The sequence below is a fragment of the Triticum aestivum genome, chromosome 5B (genome assembly GCF_018294505.1).
Source record: "Triticum aestivum cultivar Chinese Spring chromosome 5B, IWGSC CS RefSeq v2.1, whole genome shotgun sequence".
In the NCBI taxonomy this organism is placed as follows: Eukaryota; Viridiplantae; Streptophyta; class Magnoliopsida; order Poales; family Poaceae; genus Triticum; species Triticum aestivum.
The window spans coordinates 630,051,030-630,060,507 of record NC_057807.1 but is presented as its reverse complement, the minus strand read 5'-3'; the positions used below and the strand labels follow the sequence as shown (position 1 = coordinate 630,060,507).

General features: G+C 50.4%; 1 long non-coding RNA gene across 1 annotated transcript; it reads left to right on the top strand.

The window, feature by feature from the left end:
• The first annotated feature begins 6,033 nt into the window (after positions 1-6,033).
• LOC123117252 (uncharacterized) lies at positions 6,034-8,043 on the top strand. The gene is made up of 2 exons (XR_006457326.1): positions 6,034-6,531; positions 7,716-8,043. It is a non-coding gene; the product is annotated as an uncharacterized lncRNA (long non-coding RNA).
• The last annotated feature ends 1,435 nt before the right edge of the window (positions 8,044-9,478 follow it).

Here is a 9,478-nt window from a genome sequence, read left to right as displayed (position 1 = left end):
TCCAACTGATGTTGGTAAATCCAAGGAGGGATGTTTTCAATATTTGAAGGATAGGATTTGGAAACATGTCCAAGGGTGGATGGAGAAGTGCCTCTCTGCAGGAGGAAAGGAGGTCTTAATTAAATCAGTTGCCCAATCAATACCAACATATTCAATGTCATGTTTCAAGCTGCCTCGTGGTCTTTGCAACCATATCAATGGGCTTCTGAGGAAATTTTGGTGGGGGAGTAAGAGGGGTGAAAGGAAGACAGCCTGGGTCTCCTGGAATACTATGACAAAGCCAAAGTACATGGGTGGAATGGGTTTCCGCGATATCGAGCTCTTTAACTTAGCTTTATTAGCTAGACAAGCTTGGAGGATATTGCAAGATCCGAGTTCATTGAGCGCCCGTGTTTTGAAATCAAGGTACTTCCCGGAGGGAGAGTTCTTGGATGCGCCACTTGGGTCAAACCCATCTCAGGTGTGGCGCTCAATCAGGGAAGGAAGAGAAGTTCTGTCTCTGGGCTTGATTAAGCGTATAGGTACGGGGGAGGACACTCAAATTTGGCAGCACAACTGGCTACCGAGGGATTTCAAGCTGAGGCCGATCTGCTCTCGATCAGCTAACCCGCCCCTGTTGGTGTCGGACCTGATTAATCAGTCAACCAGGACATGGAATAGACAAGCATTAGAGGATCATTTCATTGCTCCAGACATAGATATCATTCTGAATATTCCCCTTAGTACACGAGTGCATGAAGATTTCTGGGCGTGGCACTGTGATCGCAGGGGCTTATTCTCAATACGCTCTACTTACATAATGATCTCCGGAATTAAATTTCAGCGAGAAGACTGGTTGGAAAATCGAACAAGCAACTCGAACCAAACTGCGACGAAGAATGACTGGTCAAGATTGTGGAAAACAGAGGTGCCATCAAAGGTCCGGGTTTTCGTGTGGCGTTTGGCTCACACGTCTCTGCCGACCGGATCGACCAGACACGAGAGGAAGATGGCTACATCTCCAGCATGCGCGATATGCTCGGCGACTGAAGATACTTGGCATCATTCTCTTCTCAACTGCCGGATGGCTCGGTGTGTCTGGGCTTTGGGAGACGAAGGAATTCTTGAGCATGTGATATCAAATCAATCTGAAGACGCAAGACAGTGGCTCTTTTGGCTGTTTGACACGCTACCACGACAAGAACTAGCCCGTGTGCTAATCACAATGTGGTCTATCTGGTGGGCTAGGAGGAAAGCCATCCATGATAATGAGTTTCAGAGTCCCTTAACTACAATGAGTTTCATCAATCCTACCTGCAGGACCTGCAGATCACCGCTGCTTCTTTACCGAAAGCTAACGCAAGAGCGCTGCCGCGCCAGGTGCGGCGGGGCTGGCTTCCACCGGCAGAAACAGAAGTGAAAATAAATGTGGATGGAGGTTCATCTCGCAGTGGAAACAAAGGTGCAGCAGCAGCTGTCTGCAGAGACTGCAATGGAACCTTCCTTGGAGCTTCAGCAGTTGTGTTCGATGGACTCTCTGATCCTGCCAGTTTGGAAGCGTGGGCATGCAATGAGGCTTTGGCCTTGGCCCAGGACTTGCATGTTCAGCGACTTCTAATCGCCTCTGATTGTGCCGAAGTAATCACCAATATGAGCCGAGACACAGCTGCAGTTTATGTGCCAATTATGCAGGAGATAGATATTCGCAGAAGGAATTTTGAGCATGTTGTCTTTCGTCATGAACCAATGGAATGCATTAGTGAGGCTCATAGATTAGCTAAGGCCGCGTCGACTCTTGACGTGGGCGCCATGTGTGGCTAGGGACTGTCCCAGACATTATTTGTATTCCAAACTGTTTAAACTTTGAATAAATCCCTAGTTACACCTCAAAAAAAGGTGGGCTGTTTTATTTTCTTTTTGATTTTTCTTTCGTGCGAGGAGGTTCTTTTTTTCACGTACAGGAGGAGGAGGGAGGGGGATCGAATGAGGCGGGGGTATCGAAGGAGGTCCAACCATCACGACGTTTGATCCCCCTTTAATAGTAGAGATATGTATGCCTAAGATCAATGGATCAAGCGTGGTTCAATCTCCCTTCCTGAAACAACTACCATGCACGATTGCAACGCACCATGCACAGTTGCAGGCTAGCAAGAGACTAGCATCGATCGATCGTGCTAGCAAACCACGTATGCGCACGAGCAACGATCGATCGGTCCGAGTCTCGCATTGATAGCTCGGGTTCAGTAATGCCAAGGACCGCTCAAGTACTAGCATGATCAACTAGGGTCAAGGTTAGGGAGGAGGAGACCATCGTGTTCTCGCTGATTGGGTCGATGACAGCCAAGGCGACTCTAGGCTGACCTCAAAGAGTGCATTGCATCGCATGGATCGAAACAAAATGGTGAGAGGTTTCAGAGCAAATGCATGCATACCCCCCATGAGCCATGAGTGATCCATTGATGACAGCCTATGAGTATGAACTAGCTAGCAGTCCACATGCACGCAACGGGCTACTTTGATTTCTTCTGCCATTGTAATTAAGACTTGTACACACAAATGCACATGTTAGTGGATGCCAGAGGGTGCCACGACGGGGTGTGGCAGCAGGTTTCAGCAGCCACACACCGTTCCGTTACGGCTGCCGCGGGGCCGAAAAAGCCGTTATGCTCAGGCTGCCGCCGTGGGCTGTGGCAGTAGGTGCCACGGCTAGTGGCTGCTGGGCTTGTGCCACGGTATTTCTGCCAAAAGCATTTGAACATGGTCTTTTCTGTCATTTGAGCGAGCTTGAGCGAGTTAGACTAGGTGGACTAAAGTGACAAAAAATCGTCGAGTTCGAGCGAGTTAGATTAGGCATATCTCAACTTACACTAAAATTTGAACGAGCTTGGTTTATGCTCAGTTTGTATTGATCTCGAGCTAAATAAGATGTTTCTTTATAGTAATGTAAGGCAAAAAAATGAATATGTAAGGCAATTTTTGAATAAAATAGGCCACAACACAACATAAAAAAACCACTATAAATTTTTATTTATTCTCTTTCAACTGAAGATTAATACTTAATAGCGAAAGATCATGGATGAACTGACAAAACAAGAAAATGAAGGTGTGTTTGCTCTTAAATTTTGGCAAAACATAACAGGATATTTGACACATGGCTGGCCTTGTATCATATCGGGTTAAATTTTCTCTGCTCTTTTTTACAAATTTTCTCTTCTCTTAATTAAACTTTCTTGTTTGCTAGTAAGTAACGTGGATAAAAATCATATAGAACATATATGGTAATAAATTAACCTATTCTCATAATATATATCAAGATTATTTAGTGTAATTATATGATATCGAGATATCGAGCGGGTCAATGTTAACTGAAGATCAGCTTGTTTTTTAATCTAGCTACATAAATGGCTCATAGTTAGCTAATTTTTTCCGAGTCAGTCTCTAGTCGAACTAAAATATGAATCAATATGGTTCTCACCGCCAAGTCCTCGTTCCGGTGGTGCGTCTGGCATCGTCTGTGGGCGTGTGGAGGTGTGTCTCTGGTGGACCTGTCATTGGTGGATTTGCTCGGATCTTGTCGTACTTCGTCTATGTTCGTGCGTCTTCAGGTTGGATCCTTCTGATCTATGCTACTCTTCAATGGCGGCGGTTTTTGTTCTGGTGTGCTAGACTGCTAGTCCTATGGTGCCTTAGAGCATCTCCGGCCGTTGTCCCCCCACCCCCCAGGGGGCTTAAAATCGCCGTCTGGGGGCGAGCCGGCGTGAAAATCGGCTCTCGAAGCGATTCGGTTCCCAGCTGCCGCCCCTAGGCGCCGGTATCGGCCCATTTTTGGCGCTAATGTGCCCGCTTTTCAGCCCACTTTCGGCGAAAAATCGGCCCGCTATCAGCGCAAATCAGCTCATATTCACCGTGGTTCGGCGCAAATTCATCATAAATTATTTTTTTATCGCATAGTTCATCACAAAAAATCAATAGAAATCAAATAGTTCAACAACAAATAGTTCAATACAAATTATATAGTTCAACAAATAAAAACTCATATTTCATCACACGTCGAGCTAGACGTTGACCTTGAGCCTCCATTGGTGCTCCACCAGATTCTGCTACAGTTGTTGATGCACCTGTGGGTCTCGGATCTCCTGACGCATATTGAGGAAGGCAGTCCAGGTTGCCGATAGCTGGTGATCAACTTGCGCAATATGACCCTGCCTGTAATATGGTTTAGTGTGAAACACTGGCTCTTCCTGCTCGCTCTCAATGATCATGTTGTGCAAGATGACACAGCAAGTCATGATCTCCCACATTTGATCTTTCGACCAGGTCTGAGCGGGGTATCGGACAATAGCAAATCAAGATTGGAGCACACCAAATGCCCGCTCGACATCCTTCCTGCAAGCCTCTTGAACCTTCGCAAACTGGGAGTTCTTGCCTCCTGGCACAGGATTTGAGATAGTCTTCACAAATGTAGACCATATCGGATAGATGCCATCAGCTAGGTAGTATCCCTTGTTGTAGTGCCGCCCATTGACCTTGAAGTTCACCGGAGGAGAATGACCTTCAACAAGCTTGGCAAAGACAGGGGAGCACTGCAACTCGTTGATGTCATTGTGAGTTCCTGGCATACTAAAGGAGTGCCAAATCCAGAGATCCTATGTGGCCACTGCCTCTAGTACCACACTGCAACCGCCTTTTGCGCCTTTGTACATCCCCTGCCAAGCAAATGAACAGTTCTTCCATTTCCAATGCATGCAGTCGATGCTTCCAAGCATCCCAGGAAATCCTCTTGCTGCATTCTGTGCTAGGATCCGAGCAGCGTCTTCAGCATTGGGTGATCGCAAGTATTGCGATCTAAACACTGCCCCCACTGCCCGCAGAATTTGTAGAAACACTCAATGGTCGTGGATTCGGCCATGCGCCCCTAGTCGTCGAGTGAATCACCGGGAGCTCCGTATGCAAGCATCCTCATAGCTGTCGCGCACTTCTGGATTGAGGTGAGTCCAAGTTTGCCAGTGCAATCTTTTTTGCACTTGAAGTAGTTGTCGAACTCCCGGATGGAATTCACAATCCTGAGGAAAAGGTTTTGGCTCATCCGATAACGGCGTCGAAATACTTTGTCACCGTGCAGTGGAGCATCGGCGAAGTAGTCGGAGTAAAGCATGCAATAGCCTTCCATACGATGCCGGTTCTTTGCTTTCAGCCACCCCGGTGCAGAGCCATCTCGCCGCGGCTTTTCATTGCTCGCGAGCAGGCCGGCCAGGGCGGCGAGGACCATGAGATGCTCCTCGTCCTGGACGTCGGAATCGGCTTCCTCCTCCAGCAGCGCCGCGAGCGCCTCCTCGTCGTCCGAGTCCATCGCCGAGCAGACAAATCGCCGAACACCTGTCGGGCATGATGGGCGCACATCCCCAGCACATAACTAAAGGTGAGATAGTCCAGACTAGTTTCTGTTTTATATAATCTTATAAGTCCAGACTTAGTGGTGGTAGTCGCGCCCACGACAGACCTCCCAGTTCGTTCGATTGTGCGAGTAGTTTCCTGGGCCCAATATTTCTTTCCTTGAGGCGCCTGGCCCAATGAGATGGCCCTTCTATAATAACCTGAGTCTCTGTCGCCCTTCCTTCCCGTCCAAAAACTAGGGTAAGCCTTAGCGAGGCGGTGTTCCCGATCCCGATCGCCATGGCCACCGGAGGCGCGCCGGAGCCGGAGGAGGAGACCACCGTTCTCCCCGATTGGATGGCGCTGGATCGCAGAGGCCGCACCCGCTGCCACAACGGCCTAGACGCTGCTCGTTTGGCTGTCAACAAGAACAAGACTGCCGCTCCACTCGACATGGACGGCGGCCTCTCCTGCTATGTCTCCTTCACCCTTGCGGCTCCTCGAAAAGGAAACTCCTATCTCAACCTCCACTTGCCAGAGGAACGTCCGTTTGCCCCAGCCACCCCGCCCGCCTATGCCTACGTCCGGGCAACCGACAAGGACCTCGTCCTCTTCGACATCACCAACCCGAGCCGGCCTTGTGGATTTCGTCCGAGAAAACCGAAATTCCAGCGATTTTCGGCCATCTCGTTAGGGCCCGGTAATAGGGTGTACCGGCCCAAAAAATTCGGCCACTTTTAAACTCACAGCCCAGCCCATGGTCTACTACAGCCCACACAAACCCCCCTGTGGTATAAAAGCACGAATTCATCTCCTCCTAACCCTAAAATTCACTTTTCCCGTCTCCATCCGATTGAGCGGCGGCTGTGGGCAACGAAACCCTAGCGAGTGAGGCGGGGGCGCGGTGCAGCGCCGCCTCCTCCCATCCAGCTCGTCTCCCTCCCTCCCAATCTCCTCCCTTGTCTCCCTCCCTCCCAATCTCCTCCCTCCCAGTCTCTTTCCCGTCCATGGACGGTGGTGGCAGCGCCATGGAGCACGGCCGCACAACTTCGATGTCGGGGCAGGTGGGCTCGGGCGTTGAACGGCTCCACGGGAGCAGCAGCATGCGGCGCATCCAGTCGGGCTTGGGTAGTGCCCCGGCGCCAGACGCACGCGCTGGTTTCCGGCAAGCTGGACATGGTACTGACGTACTGTAACTATGTTCCTCTAATCTTGTACATGCACGTATGCTGGCTCATCTTGCAAGATCTGTAGCTAGCTTTTCATTTGTGAAGATCTGTAGCTAGGTTCAGCATGCACACTTGCTTCATACAGGAGCACAATTGTGCATGATAGCTCACCTTACCATGATCTGTAGTTAGCTGTACGTGCATGCTTATTTAGCAAGTGTTGATGATAGCACACGTAGGCACCTAGGAAAGACCGCCTGGACAGACTCCTCCGACAGGTGGTACTTGCACCAAGGAACCGTTGCCGGCTTCGCCGCCGCAGGCTTCTTCCGTCCGGAGACGGTGCTCCTCGCCTTCTTGCGGCCCTGCTTACCGGCCATCGCCAAGAAGATTCGCTGACACGGACGGAGTGGGGATTTGTGGAGGGGTGTGGAGATTTTACCTTTCGATCGATCGGGGTAGGGAGGCCACCGTGTTGCCTCGGCTAATAAAGGCGGGGGCAAACCCTAGGAACTATGATCCGATCGGAGTTGGATTGAATTACTCCTCCCATTGCGTCCGTCTCAGAGTTCTGCCGTCCATCGGGCTTCACTTAGGTCTGGCCCAACCTCAGTTGACAACGTTCTTTTTGTAGAGAAAAAATGAATGTGCGTTTTCACTCAAGTTTAAGTATTTTTGTAAAAATTAGTCTGCCTTGCTGCTCTTTATCACGAAACGTGTGTATTTAGAAAAACTTGTAAATAATCAAAGTGCGGCTGCACTCTTTCGTCGCGTTGAGCACACACTCGATTGCCCCACTATGCTACACATCTCACAGTGGCGCAGATGCCTCCTAGTCATGACTGTGGAGGATCACAACGTGTGACGATTTCCCGTGAAGGGAGCAATGTGATTTTTTAGGCCCACATGTCAGTGTCGTGGTTGATAGATGGGTGGAAGAAGGCGTTCGCCGTGATGCTGTTGATTTGATTGGGATTTTGGGCTCTAGAGGTGGTCGCAGATCAGTGGCGGAGACAGGGGGAATCAGCAGGGCCCTGACCCCCCCTAACATCATGTATTTGCTGCATATTAGCTCATGAACAGTAGGAAATTAGTGATGATTGACTGCTAAATTAATGGTTTGGCCCTCTCCAATCAGTTTTAAGTGCACTTGGCCCCTGTGATAGAATTTTTCTGGCTCCGCCACTGTCGCAGATATGGCGGTTTTGTGGCGACACACCTGCGGGACGCAACGGAGATCGGGGCTCGGGTTTTCCTGCTGTTGCGCCTACGAGTATTCCTTTGGCAAATGTCTAGGAACCGACTCCCGACGTCCTTCAATGTCGCTAAGCGAAACAGGCCCTCCTACGGTAATTGTGCACTTTGTGATGTGCATGAGAATGCCAATCACGTCTTTTTTGGATATCCGTTAGCGCACTTCGTGTGGAGTGCAGTTCATGAAGCCTCAGGGACGGATTTGTTATCTTTGCTGAATCCATTGCATGGCGCGACTTGTTATTAATATAAAGCCGGGCGCTTTTTACGTGTTGGTTCTTAAACTGAAGAGTCGTCTAGTCCCAGCGTGTACTGCGTACAGCAGTAGCACGGTTGGTGGCGTCGCCCCTGTGCGCAACACGTCTCCGACAATCTAGATCTCACCTCCGCATCGTCGCTGTAAGCCGGCGGAACGCGCGGCCGGCCGGCTTACCGTTCCTGCCTGCGCAGCGTTGCGTGGGCGTGCTCTGTCTGTCTGTCTTGGCCTGAACTCTGTCACAGGCCAGCTGATTCAGCGTCTCATCTCTGAACTCAACGCTGGTTACGACAGGATCGCTTGCCCAGGTTACTACCTTGACCGCGTTTCGATGTCTTATCAAGCAGCTCGTATCCCTTGCGTAGATTGGCGCCTTCAGGATCGTTGTCAGTTTGGGATGATCATCATGTGCTGCGATGTGCATGCTGAAGGCTGCTGCGCGTGCTTTCTTTTTTTTAGAACGAAGGCTCGAGAGAGAGCCCGGCTTTAAATTAACAAAGTCATCAACCGGCCAGGAGTTACATCGGACAGAACCTTACAAGAGGGAAAAAAAGAAAAAAAACAGCAGATACATGGTGTTACTAGACAACTTACAAACCTCAACAACATCAAGCACTACAACATAATGGACAACAAAGCTTCGCTTGATGTCGATGATGTCCCCAGCCGCGGAATGAGCACCATAGGTGAAGCGGAAGCAGTAACAAGATGAGAACCATCATAGGCCGGGAGCATGCCCTCATCTGCACCAGGAGTGGTGAGCTGCAACAACCTACCCGAAACCATCTCCGAAGAGGACCCCTGCCCCTCGTCCTGGCTCGAAGGACGCCGTACCGTCGGAAGATGGGGAAGCTCACCCTAGAGCCAGATTAGATGACAGCCACGAACAACCATGAGAGATACTCAACCCTGCCCCCAGCTGAGTCGAGCTCGCCTTGGAAGATCCTCGCCCACATGCATAGAGCCACACATGAAGGGATGAAGCTGTCAAGATCGAAGGTGCTGAGGAAGGAAGCGCAGAACGATAACTGACACATCAAGTGCAATGAGGTCAAGGACAAGCCTGCAAAGAGCGGCACCGCGATCACCCTGTCGTCAATGTGCAGCTGAAGATGAGGGATGGAACCCTATCCACTCCTGGCCCTGAACAAAGGGCGCCGACCCATCGGCAAGCAGACTAGCACGACAAGAACAGGGGACGACCAAAGAAACTGCGGGATTGGCAATCACCCACCGAAGAGCAGCACCGATGTGAAAAATCGGACCATGCGACCGTCGATCCCCCAATCCCCAAATCAGAACGCCCTCACATCTCTCGAACCACCAGAGCAGCACCTCCAGGAAGGTGACGGCGAAGAGCGCCGCTGCCGCCCCATCCAAAAGGATGAGATTTTCACCCGGGGCGAGAGGGGGAGAGGGGAACAGAACCTCGACGCAGCCTCCAGGG